This window comes from Mytilus edulis, chromosome 5 (assembly GCF_963676685.1).
Source record: "Mytilus edulis chromosome 5, xbMytEdul2.2, whole genome shotgun sequence".
NCBI classification, from domain to species: domain Eukaryota; kingdom Metazoa; phylum Mollusca; class Bivalvia; order Mytilida; family Mytilidae; genus Mytilus; species Mytilus edulis.
Window position 1 is genome coordinate 87,669,851 of NC_092348.1, and position 15,425 is coordinate 87,685,275.

Genomic DNA, 15,425 nt, shown 5'->3' on the forward strand with positions numbered 1-15,425 from the left:
AGACAGCTATCAAACAAAATCAGGAAAAACATTACAGTAGAATGCTTTGAGTGTGTAGGTAAACGTTGAATCTTTGGTTAGCTTGTTTGCTAGCTGAAACGTGAAGTCATTATTTAACTACCCTTCTTTAAGATTAGACCAGTCCGACAGATAACCAATCTATCTATCTTTAGGACTAGACTACTCCGAAAGGAGGTTAGAAAGCTTAACCTAATAATGTGTTCACAGTTCAGCTAGAAAGCAAGCTAACCAAAGATTCTACCTTTACCTACACACTCAATGCATTCTGCTATAAGTTCATAAAAGTTGTCATGTTCCTTGTTCATGAAATCTATGTTTAAAAGGATCAATTTTTAACTATACAGAATAGAACCAAGATGTAACAACAAATCATTCAAAAGGACAGACAGGGTCCAGACTAAGAAAACAAATAGATATTGACAAATAAATTCAGTACAGCAGATGACAAATGATCTAACCTTGAATTACATGTGCATTACTAAAAGGGAGGGATGAAATCAATGCCAGGTGACAGTTACAAGAAAAGTCTTATTCTTTGATGGTATATCAAATAACATGATCAACATGTCTCACCTTCAGTAAGATGGACCTTCATAAATATGTGACATAACTTTATAAGGGCATAGGTGTGTGTTTATGGGGTTGGTTACGCAATAAACAAGAAAAAATAATTTTATATGCAGAAGGTAAAAGAAAAAGTATACAAGGTAGTTTTTCACAAAGATACCCGATGGTCTGTATTTTAGGTACGAATATACTGCATGTCATCTGTCCTTGACCTCAGTTTACTGTTCTGTGACTGAATTTCATCATTTACATGTTTGGTAACTTTCACAGGGAATATCAGGACCAACAGTATTTCCTCTTTTCCCCCTCACCATAGATTCTTTACTAGGTCATATGAATATTGATATTTGACACTAACCTTGACCTCATTTTCATGATTCACTGAACCATTATATTAATATTTGATGTTTTTCAGACCTTCAAGGTAAAAGGTTAACTATAAGACAGATATGAAGCATCTGAACTTACTATCTATGCTCAGAGAATCTTATCATCTATTATGTCTGGCGTACTAAATTATAATCCTGGTACCTTTGATAACCAATTATGAGTATTGTATAGATCATTCATTAACTTGGTCTATTGGTTTACTCCATGATGGTGGACAAAGTTCTGTTTCATTGGCATTCATACCAAATCTATATATTCTGCAGATTGTTGTGAGCAGTTTAAACTTGTCCAGTCTCAGGCTACCTACACTTGACCTCCTCCCTTTCATGTTTCAATTCTGAGTTTTTAAAAGTCATATATTATAGGACAATATTATAGGTTTTTCATACTGTGCCATAACTAATTACAAAGCTTTGTTTTAGTGTGTCTGAGCAATTTCCAGAAATTAACCGCATAGAAATCATTATGGTGTTATAAATTTACACTCTTTCTATCTAATTGTCAGGGAGATAAAAGAGATACAGAAATTCATTCGATTAAAAAATTTGTTATCGTTTGCGCCAAGATTCTGCACGGAGCTGTTTGTTTTAACAGTTTCTTCTATTGATCACAATAGTTCCTGACACTTATTTATAGTTAACATTGATTTGAAGAAAATCGTTCAACATTAAAGATTTGCCTACAGCACTTAGAATTCTTATTTAATTTAAGATTGGTGTCTGTAAATTGTAATTACAGTTTATTCTTTAATGAGATTGGATCCACCGTGTAGGGATTTACAATTGATATAAGTCCAATGATTTTTCATTTATTTTGTATCCATGTCAAATGATTAAAACTAGGAGTTGTAAGGAATCAAGTAATTTGTTTTGAATTAAAGCCTGATGACATTTGGGAAACATTTTAAAATTGTGAAAGTTGGATTTGAAGAAAGATTAAAGTTTCTAACATGTAATAAATGATACAAATCTAAATCACTGCATCATGATGTTAGACATACAAGGTTACAGTAGTTTAATCCAAATTCCTTCTAATCTGAACACATTTTCAACCCAATTTTGGTTTTGTTAAGGCAGATTAAACTGTAAACACAAAACTTGATTCTAAAATAAATGTGTCTTTGGGCTATCTGTACACATCTCATGATTTTGAAAGACATAATAGTACTTGGAACATTGTTTTAATTTGTTCATTTATATCTGTTATTGATTCCGATTGTGAGATAAGAAGATTTAGTGTTTTTGTTGATGGAACAACTTTCTAAACCAGTTCAAATAATGTGAACATTAGCTTTCCATGTAAAGCCTTCAACAATGAGCAAAAATCCATACCGTTTACAGTCTTTAAGATGAAATGTTAAATCTACAGGCCCGGAGCTCAATTTTTGAAATTTTTAGTTAGATTCTGTTGGCCTGTAGATATGATTTTTATAAGCCCGAGAGCAATTTTACAAGCCTGGGCTGCCTGGGCTGCCACTCAGCGTGAAGACTGCGTTTAGTCAAGATTAGCCATAAAAGACCTTGTTATGACAAAATCATTGCTGCAGCTACTTATTTGAAAACAATGATAGATTTGTTCTGACAGTGACAACTGAGTCACTGTTATTAGTGTCATTGTCAATGTCTAATTTAAAATGCATTTCACAATTATTTATTTTGATAGGTCATTCATCAGATACAGTGCTACAGTAACTTGTGTCCAATTACATGCAGCATATTAGTATGACCTTATGTAAAGTGAATACAAACTTTTTCTGAAAGGGAAGTGTTCTTAAATTGTTGTTTGCTTACTGTTCAGTGGTTAATATTTCATGCATTATTCAGAACAAAAACAAATTAACAATGAATTCTGAAAAAAGTCCACATACATGTTCTTCTTTGTTCCTGAAAGTTTCCGTTTAATTTTAAGGGTAGTTTGAATTTAAGAATCTTTTCATTGTGAATTCTATAAAGGGAGGTTAAGTATACATTTTTGCCATATAAGCAGTTGTACTTTTACCATGGAGTGAGTTATACTTTTGAAAGGCAATACAAAAGATATACATTTAGAATAAAGAAATTATCCTATTGTGGACACATTATTTGTAGTTTTTGTTTGTTTGATTGTGTAGACCCAGGCCATAGACCCAAGCCGTAGACCCTAGCCATAACAAAGTCAATGTCTTTATATCTATAGTGTCAGAATCAAAGAACTAACACATCATAGAGTAGGTGATTTTATCTGAAGTAGCTTAGTGGTTAGTGTTAATTGTCTTTGTCATCTATGATAAAGTAAAGTTTGATAGGAAGGGGCACCTGTTAGCTAATTTCCTGTGGAGGGGAACGTGAGTACATCTAAGTTAATTCAGACAACACCAGTACATTTATGGTATGTGTGTTTGTGTCACTGATGTATTTTTATCCCTTATCTCAAGTCTCTGATGACTGCAGAGCTAAGACGTTTTAACACAGTCCGACAACAGTATGGTTTTACTGGAATGTTTGCTCACGGCCATGAACATGGGTTTATCATTAATATCTAGTGCAATGGTCCAGTATTTACGTAAAATAGCAATATAAAACAGTAACCAACTGTCATGTTTAGATTGTAGTGGTGGTATGTTTGTCAGATAATATTTTGGTTGTTAATACTTGTGTATATTTTGTCTGACAGATAGCCTTATAGATTCCCACTTTTACATTTTGTCAAGAGTAGATTTTCTGATATTCCCACATTTAGTTTTAACCATTGACATTTTTTGTGTAAATATGCTCTTCAGCATAGTAATATGAATGTAAGATTTGCTATAATTGATCACTTATTTTTGCCCTGTAAACTGTGTTGTCTAGTCTGGATGGCATTATTTGGAGACTTCGGTCATTTAGCATTCCTTTAGATAGAAGACTCATTGAAGTGATTTGAACTTATACTGTTGGTAGGTTGGAAGTTATCTTCCTAATAAAAGATATAAATCTGAATTCTGTTTATTCTTAACATATAATGGACATTTTTTGCTTCCACTTTAGGACCCTCTATAAATACAGAAAGAAAGGAGTAGGTCCAGTAAGACCTCTTTTTGGCCCCAAACACATACAAAATAAGACAGCAATCCTATATCACATGCAAAACAAAGACAGCAACCCAATGACCTATACTAAACAAATGACACATACAAAATAAAGACGGCAACCAAATGACATACAAAAAACCTGGCAGCAACCCAGTGACACAAACAAAACAAAGACAGTAACCTGATAACAAATATAAAACAAAGACAGCAACCTAATGACACATGCAAAACAGAGACAACCTGATAACACCTGCAAAACAGAGACAACCTGATAACACCTGCAAAACAACGACAGCAAACTAATGACGCATACAAAAAAAAGGACAGCAACCAAATGACACATGCAAAACAGAATAACAGCAACCCAATGACACATCAAAATCAAAAGACATCTTGTGATCAATATACAGTCTTCAACTATAGAAGGTGCCTGTACAGTAAGTTAAGCTTTAAATTGCCACGTGTCTAATAAGTAAGGTGAATAAATCTAACAGAGACTATTAAAGATATGTCATCAGCACCTAAGTCACAAAAATACAAAAGGTAAATAGTTACTAATTGATGATGCACTCATAGAGAATTTATTTTTTTAAGATTGATGCTGTAAACCATTCTTTATTTATATTACTGGGGGAAAAGAAATAAGCTTAAAATCAATGTAGACGGAATTCAGTGACTTAACCCAAAAATAGTTATGATTTTGTTCTGATAAGACATAGTGAAAGAAGAAGGTTATAAACAGTGGAATATTTTTACAATTCTTTTTATCAGTGCTTAAGCCTCATTGGCCAAGTGGTTTTAAGTAGTTTATTTAATGTGAGCAAAAGCCTGTCAAGTCTTGAGGTTGCAAGTCAGTGTTGAGGTATGTTTGACTTGTATCTTATTTGACATGGTTGCCAGTTTTCTTGCCAAAGGTCAATGGTCCAAACTTCATGATATAGCTTGCTGAAAGTGGTGCTAAACACCAACAAATAAAAAAGCAACCAAAGTGGCACTTGTTTATTAATATTTATTAAGCTATTGGACTTTTGTTGATTTACATGTTTGTACCAGATGCAATATCCAGGATTTATGGAAAAAAGTGTTTCAATAATTAAACAAACAGTGCTTGTTGTACTTTAATTATGTATGATATTTTCACTAGATGCTTGCTATTGCCATTTTGTAATGCTGTGTAATGAGGAATTTAATTTCTTATATAACTTCATAAATACATTAAATCTGACATTGAAATTATTGCTGTTGTAGACAGATAAGAGAAAAATATATTACATATTACATGTAAGCAGCTTGTGTAGTCATTTCTTGTTCAGAATTACATGTGCACTTGAGCACCTTCTTAATTTGAGACTGAGAAAAAATACTGGCACCAAAGCTGCAAAAAAACAAGACACACAAACACTCTTTCTGTCATTCTAAAGTTCTTGCATCTTATGTGATACATGTTTTATTGCCTTTTCTTTTTAGATTGTAAGTTTTTGTAGCAGAATAAAAATCAAGAGAAATACATATCAAAAGTTTTATACACTTTGCGTTCAAGAATCTGTCAGTTGGAATAGAGGATAACTAAAAGGTATGTCATGTTATATTGGTTTGTGTGTTTCTATATTTTGTTCTGAAGATTATATCTTCCTTATTATACAAATCAGGAAATGTGGTATGATTGCCAATACCCACCATGCAAGGGCTGTATAAACCTTCCATCATCACGATTGCCAATGAGACAACTATCCACCAAAGTTTAAATGACATGAAAGGAGAAGCAATTAAAGGTGACAGTTAGGGTATATTTCCTTCAACAATGAGAAAAATCCATTCCCTATGGTGTACTTTACAAAGCCTTAAAATGTGAATCAATCTCAAACAAGAAAACTGTTGGCTAATTTATAACAAAATGATTTTAAAAATACAAATATCATACACATGAATGACCAACAACAACCGACTAACAGGTTCCTGATTTGACAGGCACATAAGAAATGTGAGATTAACCCTCCACTAATCCAGGACAGAGGTTCTGAAGCACAACATAACATGGCCTCTTTCTGTGCACAACAAACTCTGCAGCTACTGTACTTGTTTAGAAAATGTCTGTGAACATGTTTTGTGATACCTTTGTGATAATTTATGTTAATAATTAGATATGTTTCCCTGCAAAGTAATTGGTCTAATTTGTTACTGCATAGATTACCTTAGCCGTATTTGGCACAACTTTTTGGAATTTTGGATCCTTAATGCTCTTCAACTTTGTACTTATTTGGCTTTATAAATATTTCGATATGAACGTCAATAATGAGTCTTATGTAGACGAAATGCACGTCTGGCGTACTTAATTATAATCCTGTTACCTTTGATAACTATTGTTATAAACCTGGTCTGAACAATGCATCAAATGTTTTGGATAATAAACTTTCAGCAAGGCTTTATTTTATAGTAGGCAAACTGGCTGTTATAACAAAGTTTTTGTCAATCCTAGCTGATATTCAAGATGGCTGTTATGGTCATATCATAACTCATTAAACTCATGTATGATTTGCATCTTGTTTTGTGGTTTTATTGGAAAATGATTTCCTTTCATCAAAGTAAAGCAGCTAGTTGGTTAGTTGGTTAACTTTGTGTCATGTTATCAAATATACTATAAGCAGTGGATTACATTTATTTCTCTTTTTGTTTAAAAGAGAGGTAAAAGATACTAAAGAGATGTTTAAAGTTGAAAAATAAACTGACAATGCTGTGGCAAAAAAGACTAAAAGACCAAAAGACAAACAACAGTATAGAAAACTAAAGACTCTGAGCAACACGAAACCAACCAAAACCAATGACGACCTCGGGTGCTCTGGAAGGGTGAGCAGATCCTGCTCTACATGTAGTAACCTGTGTGTTGCTCATGTTAGTACAAAGTTACCTGGTTATAAAGTTTAATTTGAAAAGGAACAATCAGGGAAAAGGGGAAGGGATTGTGGTTACAAGGATTGGAACAATCTGTCGCCATCTTAGAAACATTATATCTGTTGTCTTCTGTGAAACAGATATATTTTTCCCTGTAAGATATGCATTGATCTGTGCATTAAGATCGCTCATCATTGTAATATGGAGATGCATTGATCTGTGCATTTGAAGATCAGGCATTGCAATAAGAATGACATGTAAATCTTAGAATGATAAAAAATATGATGCTTTTTAGAGGATATGAGTTATATTGATAAGTGTTGACAGTGACTGACGGGTAGGAATATTTGTGAGGTTTTATGTCTTTTTTGATGGTTACATAATATTGTTAATTTACATTACAAAAATGAGGTACAGGTGTTGCAGCAATTAAACATGGCATTTTATTTTCTGCAAAATACAGTGCCAGAAATTTGTTAATATGCAGATGGGATTCGTGCAGTTGATTTAGGAGTAAATGACAAGTAACATTTTCTTACTGAATTAATTCTGTTGTATGTAAGAAGGCTTTCCAAGGACAGTGGAACACAGTTTATTTTGTGGAGATTTGGCATGTTACTTTGACATTTTGAACTTTAACAAAATATATAATATAATAAGGCATTTATCTATTTTATGTTCTGATATAATTGAATGATTTCCATTTTAAATAGATGTACATTTGTATAGAATGCATATAAAATCAACAATTTTAATTCATAAAATTGTCTTTAAAATTGTCAAATGGAATTTCAAAGTTGTTAGCAATTTTTGGAAAGATTAGAACTTGTTCTAAATCTTTACTTAGGCACCGGCCTCCCTAACAACAGGACAGGTTAGCTACTGTTACTAAATGTATTCACACTGAAATATAGTTCCCTATGGTTCTGATGTATGTGCACATAATACACATATAAACTGAAAAAAACTGGGTATATTATTGGAGCAGTTCATTCAAGAATGTATGTCATTAAGGTGTGTTGATGTGCAGGCTTTTTAAAAAACATTTTGATTAGGTAACTGGGTATTGATTCAACTAGTATGATTGACAACTGTCATTATCACTAAACAATCAGAGACAAGGTGGACCTTTAATTACAATGCCCCACCTCCTAAACTGCCAATCAAATTGACCACATTACCTATCAACCTCAGTCTTACATAATTATCCAGACCACTCAATATAATTCTTAATACACAAGTATTTGACCTCATAATTGAATACACAAATGTGTATAGATGTTTGATATTTATAAGGATGATAGATTTATTTATTGCCAATTACTTTTGATCTACATTACATAAAGTGATTCTGTAAATTATATCTGAAAGACAAGTGATAAATGGATTAACAAGATCTTAAAAAAAATGAGTTATGAATATAAATATGAATAAATAAAAGGTATTCAAGTATAAGGCCTATAATTTACTTCATAAATTTCCAATAATCATCTGTAATTAAATTAGTACACTTTTTTTTTTATCAGGAATTGGCTTGAAACAGTTTAAAAATTTTAAAACTTTAAATTATAACAAACCATTGTTTATTAGTTTATCATTAATCATTATGTCTATTTTAGTCATTTGAATTTTTATTAGAAGTGAATATATATTTTTGCAATCAAGAAAGAATCCATATTTCAATAAGATAAGTTTTTAATTGGTTTACGTTGAAAAAGTACATTTTCATTGCCCTGTGTTGAAAAATACTTAAAAAGTTGACCAAAAGGCACTCTAAAACTTTTAATCTTCAGTGTCAAATCAACTCTGTTTCAACTTACAAAATGCCTCAAAACAACATTTTTCAATTTTTTTTGTTGACACTTTAAAGTTTTAAGCTGTTGGTCCAGATTTATGTCTTACAAGGATAGTTGGTAACATTTACCAGAAGAATTTTTGCCTTTTTTTGTTTTTGTTTTAAACATGTTCAGAACCAGCAACATAATTTCGATAAGATATAAACTGCAGTTTAAATAAAATCGTACAAATTAAGAGATCCATATTATTTAATTTGAGCTCATTTTATCCTCATACTGGAAAAGCAAGTTTCCTTCTAAAGAGCTGCTGTAAATGCAATTTTCAGCAATAGTGCTTTATAAATGTTCATTTTTCCTTACCATACCTTAATATGAAATAATTCAAACTACTCTTCTAATCTTTCCATGAGTGATTTCCATCACTTTGATTTAACCAAATCTTTGACAATTGGCCTTTGCCTTTGACAGAATCATAAGGTTGAATAGGAGAGTTTCCTTTATGGTAACTTTTCTCACTAACATTTCACTAGAAATTGGTGGTAAATCACAGATGATCCAACTTTGTAAGAGCTGCATTTTTTTTTTGTTGTTTTGAAAAGATGAACTTTGTTCTTAGAGCCATTTGAGCATTGTTTGTTAAGTTGTAGATCTTGAAAGTCTTGCCAAATGTAAGGGTCATATGACATCATGTCACTTGATGCCTATATAGACCTTTAATCTCTAATTTCACTCGAAACAAACAATGAAGCCATTTTTATTTGCAACTGTTAAGTTATAGTTTGAAACTAGAAAAAAGAAATGTATATGGATTCTTCAACCTGTAAAATTATAATAAAAGTCTTCACCAGAAATGAAGACTTTTTTGTTTGTTACAAAAATGTCTGTGTTTATTAAATTATGTTTCTCGGTACTAAGTATTAAGCAATAGCCTTCTGTAGGTTATTTGACTTATTCCTAGAAGAAGATACTTAATGACAAGACCAATTACTTTATACAATAATCTGCACTTGTATGGCAACCTAAAGAGGAAGTTTATTTAAGAATGAAGATCATTTACGAATGTCTCACCTTATAGTTTAAGGACAAGTAAATTAAATTTGAAAAATCGTATTTATATAGTTTATAATAATGTTGTCTTATAGTCTGACATGTGTCTGTTGACATAAGGTTACAGAGAACTGATAGCTCTGTAGATAAGTTTTTGTTCAGCATACCTTTAACACCTGGACAGGTAAAACAACTTATTTATCTAACTATTAACACTGATTTCAGGTAAGCAGGTTTCTTATTCTTCCTTTTGTCAGATTTTATCTGCTTGTATCACTGAAGTGGTCAATTTTTCTTTCCAGAAAGTCATGTGCTAACAGCTTGCAATCTCTGTGCTCTTGTTAAACTTCAGAATATCTGAATTGATTTAGCCCGATATGATATGAAATAAATGATCCTGACAAAAAACAAAATAAAAATTTAGAAAAAAATATCCACAAAAAAGGATGACTCTTATAATGTCTGTCTCCCAATTAAAATGAATTGTGCTAAAAATTTGACTTAGTGTGCCTATAATCTTAAAAATCACTGGTTATCTAGGTTATACTTTAAATTGCTCCTCAAATTCCAAATTCTCAGAAGTCACTGCATTGTATGATTTTCTTGGTTTTACTGTAAAATTTATATAAATTCTGTATGTTCTATTTCTTTATTTGTACATGTCTTACAAGAGAGCACAAGAATAAACTGTCAAAGATTTATGGTTATTCCTGTTATTAGTTCTAATGATTTGTCAAATATTGGAACAACCTCTTCTTTCAAACAAAACTAGTAATGATGGTTTATTTCAACAATCTTTAAGCTTCTACACATATTATTTATTACTAGTGAAACATGGCAGTATCAAATGGCACAGCTACTAGACCACATGATTTTTCCAAGAGTTCTACAGTTTACATGTCTGAAATGTTCCCTTGTCTGTATCAGTTTTATGGAAATATTTCAACTCAGTGCAACATGAGTCGAGCAGATTCAGAAAATTATGTTTCAAGGGTTCTTGGTTAAAATCCTGCATTCACTTTATTTTCGGCCAGCTTTTGGGATAGCAGCTAAGCATTCAGACTTTATGAACCTTTAATCTTAAAAGGTCAATGTTTCATTTGTGTTGAATACTGTCCACCACTGTAGGAGAGACAAATTCCGTACTAGGACATTGTCCTATCATTTGAGATTAGAACTAGGATGTAAGTTTTCCTATGTTGACAAATGCCATTTTAAAACCAAACAAATTTTGCCTCCTTTAGTAGAGATGTTTACCTTTAAAATGTAATTATCTTTTAATAAATTCCAAAACATTCAGAAAACATCCAAGTCAGTAAAAAGATAAAATAGTAGAAAATAACATATTTTCATGAGTCTGAGTTGTTACCTTTTAAAGAACGTTTGGGTATGTATTTATTTTTTGTTTGAGTCACATGTCGACTACATTGTAATCTTGTCTAACAGTCTGTTGCCATCTTGATTAGTGCTGGCTCTTTTTGTAGTTGGGTTGATGTCTCATTGATATACTGTTGTTGGGTTGATGTCTCATTGATATATTGTTGTTGGGTTGATGTCTCATTGACATACCCCACATCTTATTTTATTCCTAAATAGACTACAATCTTGAAGTTAGATCTGTTTTTAGTCCCTCAGCGTGCAGTAATTTGAGTTGTTTTGTTAACGGACATGTCACTTGTATTGTTATGGTAATCTTGTTTAGATCTTGGCGATTATTTACAATACTGCAGATATTGATTCCAAAATTATTTAAATTCAAATCAGATGAATGCATTGGATATGGTATTGTAATACTGTATTCAGAGCGGAATTCTGGTAGAACTAAAGTCTCAAATTTGGCGACACTTGTATAGGACCTATTGAGCCATCATTATCAATATTTCATTAACTGATCAAGTTTAAATGTGTTATATCACTTTTGATTAATGTGTATTTAAACTGTGTAAACAATTCTAATTTTTTTTAATGGGTATCTGAAATTACTTTTTTTACAACTATCTTGATTGAGAAATTTTGAGTGGTTCAAGGCATTGACATTAACGACAGGTGTGAAAGGATTTCCATTGGAGTAATAGAAAAGAAACTCCTTAACTGGGACACCCCATCATGATTTCTGATCTTATATTCATGATCCTATTGAAAATTACAGAAAATCACTTGTGCCATTTGACAAGATAGTTGAAACTTGGAAGAAATGATTGAAATTCGATTAAAATGATAATATTAAATTGTATGCACTTTTCTAGTTAGGTTCGGTATATCATTGACAAAGGTATTTATCTAAATGAAAAGAAATTTGAATTCTTAATAGAAATATTTTGTAGTTCATTTAAAGTGATGTGACTTGTGGTATAAGCCTACCTAATGATCTGGTTAGTAAGTTGATATATGTCATGGTCACCTTCACTTAATGTACCACAGACTTTTCTTACACTATTTTACTAACATAAATCCTATATTATAATTGTTCTAGCTTGGGCAACAGTGTATTTTAAGAAATATTTGGTGAAACGAAAAACCTCTTTTTTTATTTTTTGTTTGTTTTACATTTTGTTACATTGGGGTTGTTTATAGTACTGCACACTTTGCCTTTTGCTAATTATTGAAGGCCATTGTATGACCTGTAGTTGTAAAATATCCTAGTTCTGCAGTCTTGGATGAATATTTGTTTCATTGGCCATCATACCACAGTACCTTATTTTTATTGTGGACAAGTTGATCTTTCCTATGATGTCTAGTATGATTGTCAAGGAAAACACTATCCATAAAAGACAAATGGAAATAGATATGAACAATTATAAGTCACCATGTGAAAAATTTATTGGAGCCATAATGGCCCATATTTGTCTTTGAAAACTTTGAACTCTAGCCTTTTCTTGACCAATTTTTCATGAAAATGACTTTAACCAATAGTTTTCTTGTTTGAAATATTTTTGTGACTAAGGCAGTACTCATAGCAAGCTATTTCAGAGCCCAATTTCAACTACTTGAACTGCTTTAAGTCATGTTTCATGAAGGTCATTACAATATCCATATTTAGAATAACAGGAGCAGTTCTTTGATCATATATGTAGAACAGTAACCTTTCATGATGAAAATCTCTCCGTTAAGGTCCTCAAAAAGATCATATTTAAATGTTATCATGATAAAAACCAGTCAAAGAGCATATCTAAGAAGTCATGGTGTTGCACAAAGTCACTGGAGTATCCATCAATTTAATGCTCCATATTGTTTTGACTGCCCAGGGAATTTGTTAAATTCAATCAGAATGAATCCAAGATTTCTTTAAATATGCAAATTAAACATCTGTCAAATAATCTTGACTTTTCAATATGCCCTTATATGGTAATTAATACTATGTTGACACAGTTACATCTGTTTTATGTAATCTCGTTCTTATTAATTACTATCAATAGTTTAAAAGGGCATATATGAAATAATAGCATAAAAAGCTGAAGTTTATCCTTCCTGCATCTGACATACTAGATTTAAACTGCCATATTTAGCAAAAAATATCAGAATCTGAGACAAACTTAGTTGTTTTTCCCTGACTATTAGCCTCATAGACACATTTGTTCTGGAAGTTTCCGACAGTGCTAATTTTTACGTAAATTACATTGTCAGAAAAAAAAAGTTCAACTCTGGTGAGTTTTGTCATCAGGCATGACATCACACTAAGACAATTATATAATCCAAAGACAGATGTGACGGACAGGTCTCTTCTCAAACGGTACTAATGGAATCGGACATTTACAATCATAGTTAAGCATTGAGATTGGTAGACATTATGCAGGGTTTTGGACACAAGTGACACATGTTTTACAACAGAGGAAACATGAAAGCATTTAAGTCACCATTTGAATAATAAAGGCTGACAGTTGTTAAAATGCTCCTTTTTGTCATCATTAAAATGTCTAGTTTGTTTTGTCCCCATATTAGAATCTTGATGTAGATCTTTGGCGAACTATAAAAATGTCTTGTTTCTGCTAACGTGGTAATCTTGATTGTGATTTTTTTTCATTAATGGAGGAATTGTTATTTCATTGCTGTAATGAAAACAAAATCACAACAAAAACTATAAGAATGTCTGAAGGTTGATGGTTGGGATCACAGCATCTGTCACACCGTCTGATAAACATAAAAATGTAACATTGATTATCATTCACAACTAAAGATCATGAAACGTGCTCTATTTAGAAGACTTAGAGGTGAATAAAAAATGATAACTTCGGGTCAATTTAAGAAGAAAGTTAGCAAGCTATCAATTTAAACGTAACAATGTATACTGTGGATTCATTTATTTTTCGTGGGTATCAATTTTCATGGATTTCTGAAAACTTGCTTATTCATTGAAATTTGATTTTGTGGTTTTGACATTCTCTGTATATTGAAGCCTATTGAAAATATAATAGTAGTTGAACATTTGAATTCATGGTTGACCTGTACCCACGAAACCCACAAAAATTGGTATCCAACAAATAATACTGAATCCACAGTAGTTCAATGGTGTATAATAATGATTCTCTACTTGTACTTGACAAACCTCAAAAGATGTAGTGCCTTTATTGCTGTTATTCAACTGAAGTAGCAGAGAATACCTCAAATGACGGGAAAGCTCACTTCTTGCACTTCCATAATTGTCACAGTGTTGGTTTGAGTAGAATTCTTTGCTAGATTTATTGACAACATTACATCTGTGCTTAAAGCACACTAATGCTGGGTCCAGACCATAAATGGGAAAAGAAATCTTAACAATTTAACATGTTTTATTGTTATACACGAGAATATAAAAAGAATGCTAAGTTCTTACACTATGATGTGTTGAATGGTAGGATGATCAGCTTCATTTTTGTTTTAAATGGAAAAAGGAGTAACTCTGCTCATAGGACTGCTTTTACAAGAGGAGAGGTGTTATCCCTTAAACTGTACGTGTTGGTATTTGCCTCTATTCTTATATAATCCATTTTTTAACTACTAAGAAAACAAAAATGCACTAAGTAAAAAAAAAGTCATATGATTTTAACTTAGATAATGATATATTCTTGCCAAGTTTTAAGAACATAGACGCAGTAGTAGGTGTCAAATTAATGACAAAATCGCTCCTCAGAAATGACGCTAACAGACAGTACTGGATGTTTACTCTAAAAAAATGATGCTATTACTGGATATTTTTTTTTAGGTTGATTTCATACACATAGATGCTTTAGAACTTTTGAATCAGCATGAAGAGGAAAATTTTTGTATTGAATAATTTTCCAAAAAATCATATCATATATAGGTGCCAAATGGAGTTGTTTCCCTTTGATCAGCATACAGTCTCACAGATTCCTCATCACTTTGATAAGATAGGGATCATTTATCATGCAATACTGTAATTAACACCTGTTGACAGGTAATTAATTTAAACACCTGTAACATTTAAAAAGTCATTAGTTTTTGTTTGATGTTTGAAAGTTTTCTAAAGGAGATATAAATTTGAGGTGAAGTTTCATAGTGTTAGACCTAACACTTCCCATAGATATGGATAAGACTGGTTTAGAGCAAAAAGATGTAGAGACTGTTTAATTATGGCGGATTCAAAATAGAATGTTATCAGCCAGTTTTAAACATTTACCTAATCCTTAATAAACATTCATAAATTTTATGTTTTTTTCAAAATAGATTTT

At 31.7% G+C, this 15,425-nt stretch overlaps 1 protein-coding gene across 1 annotated transcript in view; it reads left to right on the forward strand.

Moving 5' to 3' along the window:
- LOC139524717 (roundabout homolog 1-like) overlaps nt 1-15,425 on the forward strand; it is a 192,883-nt gene that overhangs the window by 35,073 nt on the left and 142,385 nt on the right. Inside the window, exon 4 of the mRNA XM_071319737.1 lies at nt 5,495-5,600. The gene's annotated coding sequence lies outside the window, so the exon portion shown is untranslated. The remainder of the gene's footprint in view (nt 1-5,494; nt 5,601-15,425) is intronic.